This window comes from Hippocampus comes, unplaced genomic scaffold, assembly GCF_001891065.2.
Source record: "Hippocampus comes isolate QL1 unplaced genomic scaffold, H_comes_QL1_v1.1 scaffold25, whole genome shotgun sequence".
In the NCBI taxonomy this organism is placed as follows: domain Eukaryota; kingdom Metazoa; phylum Chordata; class Actinopteri; order Syngnathiformes; family Syngnathidae; genus Hippocampus; species Hippocampus comes.
Window position 1 is genome coordinate 759,096 of NW_017804844.1, and position 18,977 is coordinate 778,072.

General features: G+C 46.2%; 1 pseudogene; it reads left to right on the forward strand.

Moving 5' to 3' along the window:
* The window catches only part of LOC109518819 (cadherin-20-like), a 29,794-nt pseudogene that overhangs the window by 480 nt on the left and 10,337 nt on the right, over positions 1-18,977 (forward strand).

The window sequence follows — 18,977 nt, forward strand, 5'->3', positions numbered from 1 at the left end:
ACCCCCCACCGTGCCGGACTCACTTGGCCCAGAGATGCTGTTGTTGCATCAACACTTTCCCCCGAAGCTCCGTGCTGAATACAAAAAAGGAGTTTCATAAAGCCACGCGGGGTCAGCGCACTCGTCACCGACCGTCACGATTTAGCTTTTCTTCTGCTCGCTAATTATTTGGGATCAGGCTCAAGTGCGAATAAGCTTTGTAGTTTAGACCCGGTTTACATGGTGAGAAGATTCACTACTAAAAAAAATCCGACCTGGTTTGGCGTTTCGAAAATGGTCCCATTCCGAATCTTTTCAATGAGAATGATTAGCACGTCCGCCTCACAATTCCAAAATTCTGAAAATGAAAGGATGCATCATGAAGTTGAAAATGTTTTGATCCAAAACATCTTCAACTTGACTTGTCTCACCGCTTTGAAATTCGGAGTCGGAGTGGGTGCACAAGCGTCTTTGCTGTTTGATGAACTTTTGCCTTAGAGGCTTTTTATTCCCACAAAGACACTTTGCAAATTCTGTATGTTGTTGTCTTTATGTTAAAATTTGACGATAGATTGTGTTAAGTGTCACGACCACGTCTATGTTGGTAATTGTAAAGCACAATTTTGTCCCGTGCCGTTTTTCTCGGTGAGCTGGAACACATTAATGGCATTTCCAGTCATTTTAATTGGGAAGGACGATTTGAGTTTCAGAACAAATGAAACTCATTAGTCAAGGTAGCGCTACAGGTGAACCGGCAAACTGTAGGTGGGCACACCTGTCATGAAACTCCTGTTGCGTCGGCTTACTTTGATGCTTCTTTTGTTTTTTTGTACACCGCGGCGTGGTGTCGCGCACGTCGTCATGGTGATGGCGAATGAAACAGGCTCGGGGGGGAGCTTTGTCGGGCACAACGATGATGAAGAGGTGTGGTGGGTTGTTTTTTTTTTTTTTTTTTTGTGAGCTTTGTATGGAAGCTTTGAAGGCTGAGGATGGATCAACTTACCTCCGGCCTCATGTTGCAACTCCAGCACAAGAATCAAAAAAATAACATCAACGTTCGTCTGGAGTGCTCGAAAGACGTTTGAAAAGGGCACGTAAGTGCTTTTGTGAGGTTCGAGACGCTTTGATACTTTGTGTTTGGCCTCACCAAACAGACCCAAACGTACACAGCCCCGTGTTTTTCATCTTTTTGATTTTTTTTTCTCTATTTTGATCAAGTGGCTACGAACTCCTCAAAGGCTGCTGCGCATTTGGAAGTTTCCATTTGAATGAAGCAGCTGCCGCAACGGACTGCAAGCTCGCCGAATGATTCGCGGCTGGCTTGAAAAAAAAAAGCAATCAGTGACGCACGCGGTGGCTCTGTCAATTACATGAAGTAATTACATCCAGAAAGGGACACTGGGACCACCGCTGCTCACTTAATTGGGATTGATTCACTTCCTGCTTCCATTCAAGTCGCCGAGGAGACATGTCAAAAGAACGTCTCTTAAAATATGAAGCTGTCCTGAGCTTTGAATGCAGGTCGAGACCCAATCTGGCCCGCAGAAAATCGAAATCATCAAAAGTTGTGTAATATTTGTTACGTTCATTTGTGTATTTAGTTCTGACTAACCTACGAATACTATTTTTGATTAGAAAAAGAGGCATGGACTTTTTTGTGGCCTCTGAAGTGGTTGGCGTTGACGCACGGGAAGGGTGGTATGCCACATGCGAGGCAGGGGCGGCGCGTGCAAACAAAGCAAAGTGAAACCCCGCCGTGTGTTAGATAGCGGATTTGTCAAAGTTTGTCATCTGCGCGGCGCTCGAGTCAACATCTGGCGGAAGCCGCACACAAACGCCACATGCTGAGCTGCCGGAAGCTCGGATGCCCCGCTGCTGCGAAACATCACTCATCAACGCGTCTGCGCTGTCCTGTTAAGACAAAACAGGCACGCTGAACTTTATGAAAAAGGGGCCCGATTATGGAAAATTGACTTTTAATCATTTGTACACAGATACGGCGGTTACCCCGCCCCCCCCCACCCCCCCAACCCATTTATGGCCCTCGGGCTTGCATTGTAAATGTCACGGCTCATCTGGGTTTGGTCACATGACGTTTATCATGCGAGCCCAAAGGCAATTTTGTCAATTTCAGTCAAAAAAAAATAAAAAAAGACCAAATCTTTAAATGAAAAAGATTGGATGTTGCAAGTTATTTAGCGCTTCAAGTGGTTTGGCTTGTCCCTGATTTTCCAAATGAAACTTCAGTCTCTCGAAACGATTTTGTCTTCAGTCTGGTACCGAATGTGCGCTGAGTTGCGATTGGTCCGTGGCCTGATAGTCAAGCATTCACTGTCAAGCGTAATATTTCTGCTGTTGGAACTCCGAGGTAGCGGCGTATTGTTCAACGATGAATAGCTCTCTCCATCAAAAGGGGAGCGTTATTATCTTTGCAAAGGCAAACATTTTGTAAAGGCATATTGTCAGATAGCGCAGGTGTGGAAAAAAAGAGAAGATTTACTCATCAAGTCGTCAAACAAAACGGGGCTGTTTGCGGAGATAAGCGGCGTATCGCTGGGAAGGAACACAGACAAAAATGTAACATGGCGAAAAAAAAATTCCCCTTTATCGCTTTAATTGAAAAGCGTAGGTTGCATCGCAGGTCACGCACGATGCATCGGGTTGTCATTTTATTTGAGTCTGCTGGCGGGTATTAGAGGAAGAGGGGCGGGGGGTGGCGGGGGGGTTGTCCTACATCGGCTGTTTATGGCAGACTTGCATTTCAAGTCAATTGTCAACATGATTTATGGACGATGTGGACCATCTCCGCAATGCCTCCTCAATCTTCTCTGACGGAATGGCTGCCATCAGCCCGTGGAACGGCCGTTAGTCTCCCTCTCCGGACAATTTTCAGGCAGACAGACGAGTTTAATCTGCCATGTTTCTGCTGCCGGCGCTTTTATGTCCGCATTCTAATTTTTCTGAGGTGTGTCATAAAAGTTCCAGGACTGGCCAAATCCAAACTCGCAAATAGGGCAGGTTCTCCATGTAGCCACGGCGTTCGATTGTTTGGTTCATACCGAAGGAGCAAAATTGTCATTTGTGACTTTTTTGACACACCCTGTATGACCCGCTTGACATTTCCAGGATGCGTATGATCAACGGGGAAGGGAGGAATTCGCGTCAAACAGCGCGGCGGCCCGGTCGGCCCCATAATGAAGGTGTAGTGTCCAAACACTTAATGGCTGTTTGGATGACACGCACCACTTATTGTCGCAATCATCCGCTCTCGCTCAGCGGCACCACTTGATTAATGCGAGTGTCGGGATAAAAGGCTGCGCATATTAGGGAGGTGATTACACTGCCCAGGAAACTCGTCACAAAACAACAGAAAGCCTGTGCAATCAACACGCTAACTTTGTAAAACTTTGCCTATTTAAGTTTTCTAATTGACTCCCCCACCCCCGAAAATAAATGAAGGTCTCTGGTGAGCAATCAGCTTCATCTTTTGCTCAGACTCTCCCGTAGATTAAGCTAAATTAACGCCGAGTAGCGGGAAATTGTGACCTGCGCGAGGGTCGGGAGCGTGCGCCTGCATGCCTTGAACACTCAGGCAACAAATAGAAAGAAAACACAGCAATGGAAGAGAAGCCAGACAAAATTTTCATTGTCGAGAGACTTCATCAGACTCCACCCCTCGAAGGACAACCTGTCAACATTCACTGCAGAGATGCTGCAGGAAGAACACGGACGAGACGAATGAGGACAGTAGACAAGACCCAACATTGTCCATAGATGTGAATGTTGGTCTAAATGTTGTCCGGTGATGGAATGGCGACCACTACAGGGTGTTCCCCGCATTTTGCCCAAAATCAGAACTATGTTGAACCAAGAGGAGGAGCTTCATTTAATCAGGCCATAACCCATTCTCGTAAAAAAGTAGCGCTTTGCTGTCTTTATGTGGTACCCTCCCAAAAGGTTTACATAATAATTGCCTATAGAGGCCACAAGATGGCAGCAAAGCACCATTTTTGTACAAGTGAAGCTCCTCAACTCGATTCAACATAGTTCCTTAAAGATGACAGCAAGGATCAAAAGAGAAAATGGGTCGAGAGAAATTTCAGTCATCCTACGACTACTCCTACTCTGTGAGTTTTTCAGCACTCCCCCATAAATCAGTAAACATGGTCATTAGCAAATGCCGCAGCTCGCGCCACCGAGCCGAACAGAGTCGAAAATGTCACCAGTCCAAATTAGAATGTCCGATGGGTGGAGGATGAAGCTGCCATAGAAAAACCTTATACAGAAATAGAGTATGCATAATCTTAAGTAAATAAAAAAAAAAAAATCATCATTTAGCTGCGCCAAAATGCAATGCCCCATGACAGTCGGCAAAATTGGATGGAACTTCTAAAAAGTAGTTGGGCGTGAAATCCTGTAACACACCCAGCATTGTCACCTTTGAAAAAGTTACAAGATTGCCTCCCCCCTCTCCTGACGGGAAGGTTAATGGTGAATTCTCTCGGAGCAATGAGCAGCAGAAAGAATAAGCTAAAGAAGACCGCTGCGCTTTGTGATCTGCGCCGGGGAGATTTCAGGTTTGCACGGCAGGAAAGCACAGAAATAAACACCCGCCTCCTTCACGGTAAGACTTTATCAGCGAGCGAAGTGGAAGCCTATACTACCGCAATCCCAATTTCATGCACACAAACAAACCGAGACGCGAGTGGCGCTCGGCGGGCGCTCTGTTTGTGTTTGCCGCTCTCGCGCCGCGATTCGTGTCGACACGCTCGGCACCTTGAGGGCATCGCATGGGGGGTCATGAGGGAAACGCAGCTGAGCAGACCAGAGCATGGCAGGGATGAGGAAGTTGAGACAAAAAGGCGAGCCGTGACATTTCGGGGGGGACTAGCGCTCCTTTCTTGACCGCTGCTGCGAGAAACAACCCGAGAGTGCCAGCGGCGTGATTAGATCCCACTTGACGAGTTTATCCCACCTCAGCAAATCAGATAATAGCTTTGCGTTTTGCAGCGGTTTAGCCTCCGCACCCAGTCAATCGGCCACAAGGCGTGCGGGACCGGTCGGCAGCATATGGCGACATCTGGCGACAAGGAACCCTCCCAAGGGTTTGGTGTCACTGTCATGTTGGGACATGTTTGCTTCCCAAACGTTTTACACAATATGGTGACAAAACCCTAATAGGCCAATAGGAAAGTAGTCATTTGGACAGTGCAACAAGATATTTGTAGGTTTGGGTTAAGAAGACGACGACTCTACCACCTGAGCAAGACCTGAGATTTTCCTCAAGGATTCAGTGGTTTCACCCGGTCTCATTTGCCGTCTTTGTGTTCATCCCGGTGTCCGTTCAGGCTTATTTCTGCTTATTTCACACCCGAACTTCAGCAAGGAAACAACAAGGGACTTACTTAGAGGTCAGCGATTGAAGCTTGGCGAGATGTTTTCAAATGGACTCCGTATGCAGGATAAAAGAGAGAGTGAGAGTCCAAAAAACATCACCCAGGTCGCGAACCTGAGGCGACGAGCAGATGGAACACCCCCTAAGCCTATTATCGCCGTTTTTGGGAGCATTGTGTTCCTCCTGGTATGTCATTCCTTCCCGCTGGTGCTGACCTCCTGAGTGTTTTTTTCTTTGTGAAAACAGAGAGCTTCTTTCACTGTCTGCCAGGAAGGAGCTGGCACTTGGGGTCCGCCCTCCTTCTGCGACCGCGACACTAGAAGATGAACTCAATGAACACAATGACAGCTTGGCACACTTGACAGAAGGGAAACTGCTCCAGGCAAACTCATGGGTGTGGGAGTAAATAGTTGGGACACAGCAGCGGTAACCTGATGGGAGGGGCTGACGAGAAGAAATTGGCCAATCAGAGGTTCGAACGGTTATTCGAAGTTTCCCCACGTGAAAACAAAAGCTTCTTGGGTAGCAACAATCGCTCTCAACGCAAAGTCTCTGTCAGATGTCAAACTGGTCTAAACTCCGGCTTCTGATATGAAATTGGAAGCCACCAAATTTGCAGGGGTGGCTTGCCTCACGATGCCACAAGATGTGAGCAAAGCATGACTTTGTCCAAATGAACCTCCTCAACTAACTTCAACATACAGTAGTTCCTTGCGTCAACATGCCAAAAGATTGCGGCAAAGCACATTGAAACAACGGAACATGTTACAAGATGTCCGCCAAGCCCTTTCTAATAGGAAGGTTGTACATTACTCACTAGGAACTATAAGTGAGAGACAAGCTTTCTATGTTGGGGAATGGCCAAGTCTTGTATGGATTGTTAGCACAGGAATTCAATCACAATTAGATTTTTTTTAGGGTATTTTAATTTATTTTAATGAGTTCAAACCAATAGTCTCGGCACAGCATGCCGGTAAAATTCAGGTTTTGATGGCCATTGTGAAAGGGGAGCACAAAACAAGAGCGAGGAAAAATCTTTCAAAAAACATTTCGGATCTCAGCCAGGGGGCGGCCTGCAGAATTACCCACAATTCGCCTTCCCAACGCGGATGGCGTAACCCCCCCCCCCACCTCTTTGTCGACACGCTCTGATGTGATGCGTACAAGCGGCAAGACAAAGTAGAATGTCTGGCAGGCGTGTGTTTGTTCTGTTGCGGAGCGGAGGAGAAGATGAAGAGAAGATGTCAGGATTGATAGCCAACTTATCTAAACCTCATTGATTTTCCACGTGTTCTACGGAGCCCATGCAGAAAGCCCTCTGAATAGACTCGCTGGGAAGCTTGTCAGAGTGGATGAGACTGATGAGGAGAGCGGCAGGGGAAGAAAAAAAGAAAGAAAGATAGACAAATCTGTCCTCCCACACCTTCCACACAGCAAACACATTTCCCCTGTTTAAAGAAGAGGCCGGCGCTTCTCCTTGCAGACACACGGAGGTGTTTGTGCAGAGCAGAACACGCGTAATTGGCCTCCATGCCCGCAGGTCCGCTAGGCGAGTGTTTGACCCATCAGCCTATTTAAGGAGCATGAACGCCTACTGAAGCATGGAGGCCCAACGCCGGCAGTCTGCAAACGTTCGGATTCAACCGACTCACATATCCGATCGACGTCACCTGGAAAACTCAGCATGGCTTTCGATTATTCACTTGCTCCCAGAGCCAATTGAGATGCAATCGCTTCGGCTTCAGTTCCTCTGTCGCCTCATATCATAAACATGGCGCTCCGGAGGAAGCCTGACAGGACTCTTAAATCATCACACTTGACAAAGGTTGCAAAATGACGCCAATTTTCAAAGTTGGAAAATTTCCATGGGAGTGAATCGTAATAAATATGAATAAACCAAAAGTTTACAAAATTGAATATTACCCACCCCCCTAACTGAAATACATCATTTTTTTGTGGTTGTTGGCAGTCTGTACCCCTTTCCTGCGGTGTTCCTCAGGGGTCAAGTCTAAGGGCCCATCCTTTTGGTGCTCGACGTGTTTCTCAGAGATGCCCTTTGACAAATTTGAAAGGAAATATAATTTATGTTGCAGCCTAAACTTGACTTAAATCACCGGACTTCAAGCAAGTGAAGTGGTACTGTACCTTGCACATCTTATTTTTCGTGTTGGGATAGACGCGTCTATGCTGCTTTTGTTGTATGGTTGGTGTTCCTTCTTGCCAGAATATTAAATCATCTTTAAGCCTATCCTGGTTACCTAGATATTATTCAAATAGCAATTTTGACCCTAACAGAGTTTTGACTTTGTGTTACTGACAAAATGGTGTCAGAAGTGGGACATTTAGGAGCGAGGCCTTATGTTGTTTACCCATGGGACACTGTGAAGACTCGAACATGATGGTTGAATAAATTGCTTGCGTAATGTATGCCATGTTTTTTTTCTGAATATTCGGCATATTATTCATGATAGAGTTCACCTTGAAGACAGAAGACAGGGACGCTGAGCCGGCGTGCCATCGTAAAGATAAATCGCTTCTTAAATCGCTTCCGAGGGGCTGAATGGCAGGAAAACATGACACGAGATGTCATGTTTCACGTTGACAACGGTGCATTGGGTTATTTTTCTGCAAGGAACTGAAGAGTCCACCTGCTGACAATAAACGGCAGCTCACGTTGCGGCTGAGAAAGTTGTGGAGACGATGACGCCAAATGACCCTTAAAAGGCTTGATTTGAACCAAAATGGCAGACTTCCTGCGTCTTTTCAGACATGTCTATCCTCATCCAAACGTAATCCCTCCATAGGGATTCCAGGCACCACGTTTAACATCTCCATTTATCTTCTTCCAACGGCTGCGCTGCTCAAATCCACGTGACTGCCACCTGTTCCCCCCCTGCCCCCCCCCCACCCGGCTCGGCTCTGCACTCTGATTTACGACATTTATGTGAAAGGGATGTCTCTGAAGTTTTCGGTGGCGGGGGGGGGAGGCGGCTTGTGGTGCAGGCACGTGGAAGTCTGCTGGATTGGAAATGAGCTGGGGTAAAGGGTGGGGGGGGTACTTTTATCCTTAGTTGACATGAAAGTGATCGTTAAATCATCTTTACTGCCATGCCAACCAACATCTACGCACCTCAGCTGCCAAGTGTCATTGTCACACTGACGATGACGAGATTGCATTGAACCGATTTTTTTTTCCAGAAACATTTTTTTTTTGTTTGTTTGTTTTGTTGTTGTGATTGCGAACGTCCTCAATCTGCTTATCAGCTTGATAACTACATTCATATTGTATGAAATGATCCTATTTTCATTTTGTTTTCAGTTGCTCTCATGTGGAATCAATGCCAATTTGTTTTTTGGTTGCGTGAACTTTTTGCTGCCGCAAGAGGACGGTTAGCAAATTGGGTAGGGTAGGACAATCCGAAATGAAGACATTGATGTGTCGTAGCTTCCCGACTGACTTTTTAACACCCCGTCAACACGACGTCTTTTATATTTACCTCAACAGACAGTCGATCCCCCCACTTAGCTCGTCATCGATCAATCCTCGGCCTATTTAGCTAATTGTTGGCACTTGGAGCTGTGGGTAATTCATCCCAGAGGTGTGTGTGGGGGGGAGTTCCGACGTGGGGTGAGGCAATCTGTCAGGGGGTCGATTGTATCGGCGGGTGGGAGTCTGCATGTCTCAACGTGTGTTTATCACAAACGCCGCAGCGAGGAGGAGCAGGAGGACGAGGATGAGAAAAAAGGAGGCGGCTTATTAGTCCTCTTGATGGATGGGGCAGATGCTCTGACTGCGGTATTAGTATGATTATTACTGAGCTGGTGTTATCATTGTTTGGGTTTTTTTTCCGCACCAGCAGATTAATAAAAAACAAAAAAAAAAAATAGAAGCTGTGTGTAAATCGGAATGGCACAAAACTCAACCCATATCACTCAGTCCCTTTTTGGTCATATTTGGGCAAGGGAGAGGTATAAATTGTGATCAACGTGGTCTTAAAAGGGTCTTAAAAAGTCTTAAATGTGGCTTTTCGAGCACTGCCGATACCCTGAAATACATCACAATCAAATTGTGAGCATGTGACCGCTGACACGGAATCAAGTGGAGCAACATTTAAGATGTGTCATTCGAAGAAGTTCAGGATTCACGTGGACGCTGACGGTCAAAATGCTTGTGCGTGTGTAAATCGATTGCAAAGCTGTCTTGGGGATTGCAGATCAATTGGAGCGCAGGGTAGACATAAAGAGGGCGAACAAAAGCGCAACGTTTTTGCACCTGAGAGTGTACGCCGCTGCACCAATTTTTCTTCTTTTTTTTTTTTTTTTTTGATGCACACACAAACGACCTAGGCGGCTTTGGAGCAATTTGAGTCTTTAATGGAAAACGCGTTCAAGAAGCCTGACTGGCTCCCGACTTATTCAAAAAAATCTCCATTAAACGTAATTACATGATAGCGGCGCATGCTGCACACTTGTTCAATTCATGTGCTGCTTTTCACACTTTTACAGTACCTGTTTTGATGCCTGGGAGAGGCCCCGGGCTGGGAGGAGGAGGAGGTGGGGGGGGGGGGGGGTTAGCCTCGGGTGACTTTGAATTTAATAAGAAGATTCCGGAACAATCACTTAGTGTATGAAAATCATCTCAAGACAAAAAGACGTTTGTGTCTGGAGTAGTGGGGCAAGTGTCCGTGTCCATGTGAAAATTGTTCAGCCCTGAAAGGAAGATCTGCCCCCCCCCTTTTAACCCCGCCACCCCCCGCGGCTCTGAAACTGGAGCAGGAAGTGGGTACACTGAAGGCAGTCATGTTGTACATGCCGACTGCCTATTGAACTTAATGTACAGCACTGGAGGCAGAGGCGCAGCGTGACTCCTATTACGGCTTTGGCGTCTCATATTGCAGCTGTCGGGCGTTGCGCATCAGTTTTGTTGAATGATTCATTACATTTGTCCACACGGAGGCGCATCGGCAGGCTAACAAGTGTGTGTCAAAGAAACAGGTGGCGGTACAACCCCTCAAACCGGAAGCTCGTCTGAGCTGAGAAGCAGATTTCGGGAGAACGCAATGATTTGGCGATTTAGCATTACAAAATCGGTGGAGTCAATGTGATAGAAATTTGGTAGCAATAGGACAAAATCGATTCATTTTCAAGGATCCATGGAAAAGGCCAAATTGGGTTGCTTCCAAACAAAATGGTCAACTTCTTGTGGCTTTTAAGATAAGGCTTCTTGAGGCTTTTTTTGTGTTGACCAAATTTCCTGCTGCGAAGACACACTGGCTTTTCGATGACTCCTGGAAATTGTCCAATTGGCCCCACTTAGAACCAATACGGCCTCCTTTCTGTGTCCTCAAAACATGAGATTTTTTTTTGTGGGTCTACTCATGGTACATACACTATGCCTACCAAATCTCACGCGGCTAGTTGAAACTGACCACGGGAGGCTACCATTTTTTTTCGATTCTTTCGATCGGTTTTGGAAAATTGCCGCATTAAGCTCTAAGCGAGCAGTTTCAGACTTTTTGGTCCGTCGCCTCATGATTGACCAATTTTTTCCATTTATTTTTGCTAATCATCTCCTGCTCTGATCGCTTAAAGTGGTTTTTTTTTCTCAAATATTCAAGGTTGTTTTTAATCATAGTTTTCAAAGCTGTGACTCAGAGAGTTTTAATGCGCAATTATGAAATTATTCGGCTTTAAATTCGAAGAGCTCCTTCCTTGGTCCTGCTGCCTCCTGCGAGGTCACTGCGGTCTGTGATTTGATTGAGCGGGCTGACGAAGATCATGATGAGCCCAAATCAGGACTATTCCTCTTGTTATGATGAAGAATGAAAAGGTAGCGTAACATTTATCCCGACCGACTAGGGGGTTGGGGGTGGAGGGGGGAAGCAGCAATACGGCTAATTACGTTTCTAGCGTTCTCCGCCAGTCGCATTCATTGTCGTAATTAATTTCATTATTTCCGGCGCTGGCTGTTGAGAGCAGATTAGTTCTGTCGGAGTCGCGGGGATAAACACGGCATAATTGCTTATTGCTCTCAGAGGCCGCCGCCGATTATAGCTAAGGTAATGAATGAGAAAATATCCAATCACCTCCAACACCGCCGAGCCTCCACCCCGGCCGGCTGCTTTGTTTGTTTGCCTTTTGTTCCGCTTCACAGGAAGTTCGACTTCTGACTGGAAAAAAAAAAATCTTGAAAGTGACGCCCCATTGACCCGGGAAGGCGATCAAAGTAGTTGTCACTGCGCCCTCCAGTGGAAAAAATTAGCAACAACAGTTCGCTTTTCCTAAAAAATTACAGTCAATATGTTCTCTATCCGCCCCCAGCTAAAACGCGATTTTTTTTATGTACTACTAAAAGCAAGATCGATGTAAGATGGATACCTCCATCGTCTTGTGTGTACAAAGCAAACTCGTTAGAAGCGTAAGCGAGTCAGCACTGCAGTCTTGCTCCTGCCAAGGGGAGTCTGGCACATGAGCTTCATCCGCTCTCAGATCCAATCCGCATTCTCACTTTCCCGCCGTCAAGCAGCGTCAACGCGGGCCGGTGTGCAGCGGAGCAGAAATTCCTTCTGATGGAGCAGAGGGGCTCGGCGGGGAACGTTAACGCTAAAGCTAATGGGGTCAGACAGCTGCATATTAGCCGCGCATCGTGTGCTCGAACGTAGCAAGCGGTGTGCTTACCTATACCTGCAGGCATGGAAGGGTTCAGGGGGGGAGAGCTTTACGAAATACGACCCACAGGCTCTCCGGGATTCGACTTTGAAACTTTTTTTGCCAGCTAGGACAGCTCGTAAGGTCATACGAGCGGGCACTCGATTTATAACAAAATTCCTTATGACATAATGCGAATTTGTGACGTGAAATTGTATGAGCGCAAATTTGCCACTAATGTATTCGTTAAAAAAAAAATAAAAAAATTGAGAATTATTTTAAAAATTTAAATAATTCATTAATTAATTGTTAAACTTATTTTTGTGTTATTTTTTTCCAATCTTTTTTTTTTCCCGCTTAGGTCACTCTCATGATTTTTTTGTAATGACTGAAATACTAAAATCCGATCTAAAACAGCCCCCGCTGATCTTTCCGTCTTGAAAACACTCCTGCCGACACCCTAAGATTACATATCCGCGCTGACTTTCTGCACCTCCCTCACCTGAATCGAATTTGTTAAAAAACGTGAGGGGGTGTCACTTCTGCGACAGTTACGGTGTCACATTATGCCGCCAGATGAGTCACAAGGGTAATTCTCTCCAACGTTAGCCCCAGAAGTGTCACATCGGCACAGAGTCAGCTCGGCGATCGGTCGGAAGGTCAGCCGCGACTTTTGTCCTGATTTTCTGACGCTTTTTACGCGGGGGTGGGGGGAATGAATGAATCCTTCGACTGTAATCGGATTGCCGTGACTTTGACGCTCACGTATGCGACCGAGGTGTCACGTGAGTTGACAAGGAAAGGGTCAATGGGTCTTCACTTCAATTTTAACCTACGTCAACTTCGAAAATATAATTTTTTTTTCTTTCACAGATAATGTGAAGATAAGTGCTTCTTCTTTGAGTTAATCGCTTTTTTGAAAAACATTCACTATGCGGATCAGAAAAATTTGCTAACAACAACACTAAATCGCTAATTTGGCAACGCTGCCCACTTTTGTAAAAAGGGTTCACGACCTTTTTTTTGTTGTTCAGCGTCACGCGGGGATGCATATTGAACGGCTGCCGAAAGAATCCGTTCGTGAGTTAAATACCTGACTAACTAACTCAATAAATAACACCAACTCGAATGGCCCTAGTGCCCAAAAGTAATTTCCTGTGGCTGCGGATCAGTCATCATGGCGGAATTGAGGTCAAAAGACCTTCACGCTTCCTTCCTGCCAAACAACAGCCCATCAGGGTCAGACTCCAGTCAGAGAACTTCTGACCGTCCAGCTCGTGTTTTTGTACAAATAAAGACTTTGTTGAGTTGGGACTCTTTTGAGTGACGGATGCTCCCCCCCTTCCTTGGATTGTTTATGCACCTGGAATGTTTGAACGCGGTGGATGCCCGGGTCGACTTGAATGCGGGGACCTCGAGATCTCTGTTCCGGTCAGAGCGCGAGCTGGAGCATTCGGAATGAGCTGCGGCTATTTGATGCTCTTTTGAGGGAATGCGAGCCGGACGAGGTCGGAGGGTGACTCGAGACGGGCGCGAGACGGGTACCTGCGGCGTACAGTTGCAAATAAAAATACATTTTAAAGGATTAATCATCCGCGTGTTAATATCAGACGGCTTGTTTATGGTTCCGCATAAAATGGGCGGTGCATCATTTGATGGCGGCTGTTTGTGTGTTACGAGGATAATCGTTGGCGCAGGTTCAATTTGCCGGGAACACCTTACACGCGCTTGTCGAGTGAACGAAGCGTAAACTAAAAGGTTCAAAAGCCCCTTTCAAGGAAGCAGTCCGATAAGGTTTGTTTGAAGCCGGTGGGGCGGAGCGGCGCCGACAGTCAGACGGTGTCACCGTTCAAAACCCCGCGGAACAATTTTTCCTCCTGTGATCACCGGCTCAAGACTAGTCCAAACGTACACAAAGCGACGCAGGGGGACATTAATCTGCTGTGTTTCAGGTAAAGACCCCCCCCCCCCTCGCCCCCTCCCAACCGAGCCCCTCGCCTTGCATGCCAAACATGTAATGAAGCATGCGCGCCAGCTTCTAAATTGGCGTTCAATTGACTCTGCCGAGTGACTCGGGGCCCGACCTGCTGACCCCCGCGCCAGGGACCGTGCCGGGAACCCAAGATAGTGAGTACATTCAAGGGTGGATGTCGCATTCCGTTCCCTGGGGGAGGGTGGCGAGCAGGACGATTGGAGTTAGTACTCTCACAACGCCCTGCTTATTTATTTAGTAAATGGACGCTTGCTGCGTGGCATGTTCCAGATATTCCACGTGAGACTGGAGTGCCAGACGCAACTCTCAACCTTCATGCCAGCCTGATGGCAACTGAAAATGCACTTTGGGGAGACCTTAACATGCCGCAGAACGCCCCAACTTTGTCAAATATACCCCTCTTGAAGAATTTTAGCGGTTCAGAGCACAATCCCAGACTTTGAAAAATAGAGTCCTTGACCCAAGATCAACCGGTGGGCATAAAATTGGGGACACATGAATATCATAAAAGGATGCATGGAAAAAGTCTCAAGGACCCACGATGAATATTTACTGGGAGGTCGGCCATTTTGATTTGTAGCAGACATTTTTCGCAAATTCCAGAGCCTGTACGTTGACGCACTCCTACGAGGGGATTCGCCCAAATGAGCCCCAAGTGTAAGCAGGCCTAAACGAGCGATCAATTGCCAAGTGTTTTTGTCCACGCCCTGGGCGGAGCATGGCGCCTTATGCTTATTTGTTTGGCTTCTTCATTTCTTCGTATTCCAAAAAAAACAAAAAAAAAAACAGTCGTCATGGATTGACGGACACCGCATGAGTGATCGTCTCGAAAAAGACAATAATCCTTGAGCGTTTGAATGACATCTTCATGGTGGGGTGCTGTAATCCCGCCACCGCCACCACCGGCGCAACCTCACTTGTCAGCGTGAGTGAAGGCACTCATGTGTTGAGTTGCAGGTTAATAAATATTGAAGCCGCATCCATAATGGAGCCGCTCGCTGTGTTTGCCTTGCATCAGTCGCAACACGTAGCGAGGCAGCCACTTCAAAAGTCACTTTGCTCACTCAGATGTAGTGGCGCAAGCCAGGGTCACTGAGAACAGGAGTGGCGGAGGGCGGGGGATGACGACATTCGGGGAGGCGGGGGGGGATATGAGGCAAAATATCAGAAGGGTCCGCGGTCGCGCCGCTCCGAGGCCCCGCGTCACCTCGGCTCCCGTCGGCTCATCCCCGTCGACGTACGACATCAAACGACCCTGAGAGCCTTTCATCCCCCGGCGCCCGCCGCTCTTCTTCCCCCTTCCCATCGTAGCCGATGGAAGCTTAACGTGGCGGAGTGAAAGTCAATACCCCGCCACGCACACACGCACGACGAAAAGGTCACATGGAGAAGGTTCCCCCCGAAAGAAACAGCTTGTCGGAGGCCAAGCCGGCCAGCAGGAAGTCACATGACACCACTTAATGTCACGGTTCACTCTCTTGACCTTGTGCCAACTGCGATGTCTCACAATTAAAGTTTCGAGCCACCCAATTTCTGAAAAGGTTGCCGCTTTGGCCCACTGCTGCCTCGCACCAGAACAACAACAACAAGGACACTTTCCCGCATTTGAATTCCTTTTCGCCCCGATCAGCAGAGGTGGCGAAAACGCTCACGCTGAAGTACTGATACTTGCGTTAAAAGAAAGAAAAAAATACAGTAATAACCAAAATACTGTGCTGACATAGCTGAATGTATTCTTGCAAAAAAAAAAAAAAAAATTCTATTTACGTCTTTTTTCCGTCATGTCTTCTTACTGGGAGGTTGAAAAAAACTAAAAAGCCTATTTGGGCCAAATAAGGAGTAGAAAGTTTTCAAATGTAGGGAGTCACCACGAAATGAATACACCTAAAAAAAAAAAAAAAAAAAAAAAAAAACTAACTTGGTTACTTCCCACCACTGCGATTTAGCGAAGACACTTTTGTACATCTCCGTGACGTTTTTAACGTGGGGCAGCAGGGGCCGAGAGCTCAGCTTCTTATCTGAGATGACACGGAGGCTTTAGTTCCTCCCCAGCGTAACCTTCTTTCACGCGCTGGGCTCTTCATGGCGTTGGCGGCGACACAAGCCGAGTGCTACGTGGGCTCGCTAAGTGAGGTTCAGGTTGTTTGCTTCCGACCCAAAAGGTTTTCTAATATTTGGAGGTGCCCCGCCAAACGCCCAAAATGAGCAATGAGATCTACCAAGTATGGAGGAGCCTGGCGATTGAGGTCTCTGAAAGTGACTGCTTCATTTTTGAAGCGGCGACAAAGAATCGTCTGCATACAAGCGACATGAGATCCCTTCAAATTTGCTTCGAGGAAGAATTCCAAATGGGCCTTAAGATGGACCTTTGAGGAACACCACAGGAAATGGTACAGACAACCACATAAAATGATCTGTTTGTGTTCAAGATCCGAAGATACTTTCCCAGTCAAAACGCCTGTCAGGCTAGTGTAAACGCTATCTTGAAGATGAAAACTAAGTTACCACCCCCCCCCAAAAAAAGAAAAGCCTCAGTCGCTATTTTGCGCGAACACGCCGCAGCTTCCCGGAGCGTCGCTTGTTATCCTGCACCTTTTTATTCATCAAACACGGCAACCAAAACCACTCTCTACTCGCTAAGCGTCCCTCGTGAGCTCATTAGCCTAGCATGGTAGCAAGGGCTTGCCTCACTCCTTGAAAAAGATACAATTGTCTGCTTTTGTGCTATACTTTTAACTCTTTTGAACAAAGAGCGCTTCGCACATTCTCTTTTTTTCCCCAAAGTTTGCAGAGTCCAGTTTTTGCAGACTTCAGAGCCTGCGCTGTTTAAAACAGGCACATGATGCGGGGCCGGGGCGTTTAGGAGTTATCATGTTTCTTAATAACATGTAACACACCGCAATTTTGCTTCGGTTTATTTTAGTGAGGAAAAGTACATTAGCACCACCAAAATAAAAGTACATTCATGACAGAATGAATTCAATTTAAAAAGAATTAAACAGTTTTTATCCTAACTCCTCTTAGTTCATCAGTACGGTACTATTATTAGTTGTTCTTCACAGAGGATAAAGAATACATGACTATGAATACTGTTTGTGTTCACTCTGTTGCTCAAACAAAGGCATTAGCATTACGTTCGCAGACTGAAAAGCTATGATTTTTTTTTTGTTTTTAGAGGGGGGTGGGGGGGGGTTCGGATGAGTTGGTGCTGCTCCTTTTCCACAATTTGTCCGCTTTAAGAGTATTGAGCGTAAAATTAGCTTTCACGAGGGACCCGAGGAGGCGGTGGATTTACGGCGAGCTGACCCAACATGCAGAGGCCTTGAAGGAAGCTTTAAGGGGGAGGCGAACAAGACACCAGGCGTGAAAGTAGCGTGTCCGTTCGACATCTCGCATATTAGCCCCAAACCAAAGTCCACGAGTTTGCGCCACGCCACTGTAGCCAATCTTTTTCGACGCCGGTGCTGCGCCTTTGTGCGACGGACCCTCAGGGCCTTGTTTTCCACATACCCCCACCCCCCCCACCACGCCCCACCCCTGTCCCCGAGTTCCCCCTCCAGTAAAACAGACTTTCAAAGCGGTTCCATAAGCCTTTTAGCTTCAATTTGTTCTGCCAATTATTATCCAGCTCTGCCACTGTGATGGAAGCTGCTATTTTGTGCCTTTTCTTCCGTGGGAGTGGGGAGGCTGCTCAGGCACCCGCTGACAGATTGACTCGGGTACTGAGCACGGACAAAGATGATGGGGTGGGGGTGGGGGGGAGGTCGGGAGGGTTGAAGAATGAGCCGCCACACGAGGAAAAAGACATTTAAGAACGGGGGGAAACGTATTGACGTTGACAAAAAAAGGAGCTCATTCAGTTGTGATTTTATTCAATTTTTTTTTCAAAAGTTGTTTCCATTGGATCAGGACCTTTTAATTCAACAAAATGCATGGCGCTTGACAGTTTTACAATTTATCAATTTCAAAATAAAAGAATGGATCATTTACTTGAACGGAATTTTATGACCATTTTTTTCTCAAGAGGGTATGGTCCCTTTAAAGGAACTTCATTTAATTTTGTTATGTGTTACAATCCAGTTTCTGAAAAAAGTGAGCTGAAAAATGTGACAGAAAAGTAGATCAGGCGCTAACTCAAATGAATGTAACTGTGAATTTCAAAACAAAAGAAAGCTTGCAACCTGTTAATTCCAATTCAAAGCAAGTTTGTGCAATTTTTCACTTGATTAAAAAAAAAAGTCTTGTCAATTCATTTATTTTTAATCAGTCATGTTCATTAAATCTCATGGAATATAATTTTCCTTTTTTTTTAATTGGATCAGGACCTTTCCATTTAGTTAATTCAATTAAGAAATAAAACTAGCTCTGGAGCTAATTACATTAATTTTTCAGGTTTTTTTCTTATTTTTATTAATTGGTTGCGACCTTTCAATTCAAATCGATTTCACGTTGTGTGTCATCGTTTATTTTTCAAAAGAACATGGCGGCACCTTTCAGTTTAATCTTATCTCATTAAAATGGTTCAGGGCCGAATTACATTCGGTTTAATGTGATTTGATTGCACTAGTTTTCTGAAATTTGATGACCTTTTTCAGCATTAAAAAAAAAAAAAAAAAAAAACACCAAAAGTTGGAATAACGGAGGAAAGGCTGGTGGGAGGAGTGAGGGAGGGGGCGGGGTTTCAGGTGAAGAAAAAACGATATGTTGAACCAGGAAAAAACAGTTAAGTTTTCCCCATCTGCCTCCACAGTTTTCAGTGTGTGTGTGTGTGTGTGTGTGTGTGTGTGTGTGTTTCTCTTGTGTAGCAAGTGGAATTTTCCATCACTTTAGTAAATCCAATATTTAAACACTCGCGAGTGTGTAATGAAAAGCAAGAAGGCGTGCACGCAGCCGCCCGTTCCCCTCTAATATATTCTCATTTCACTTCCAACACGCTCCATCGCCTCTCCGATATGATTCTCC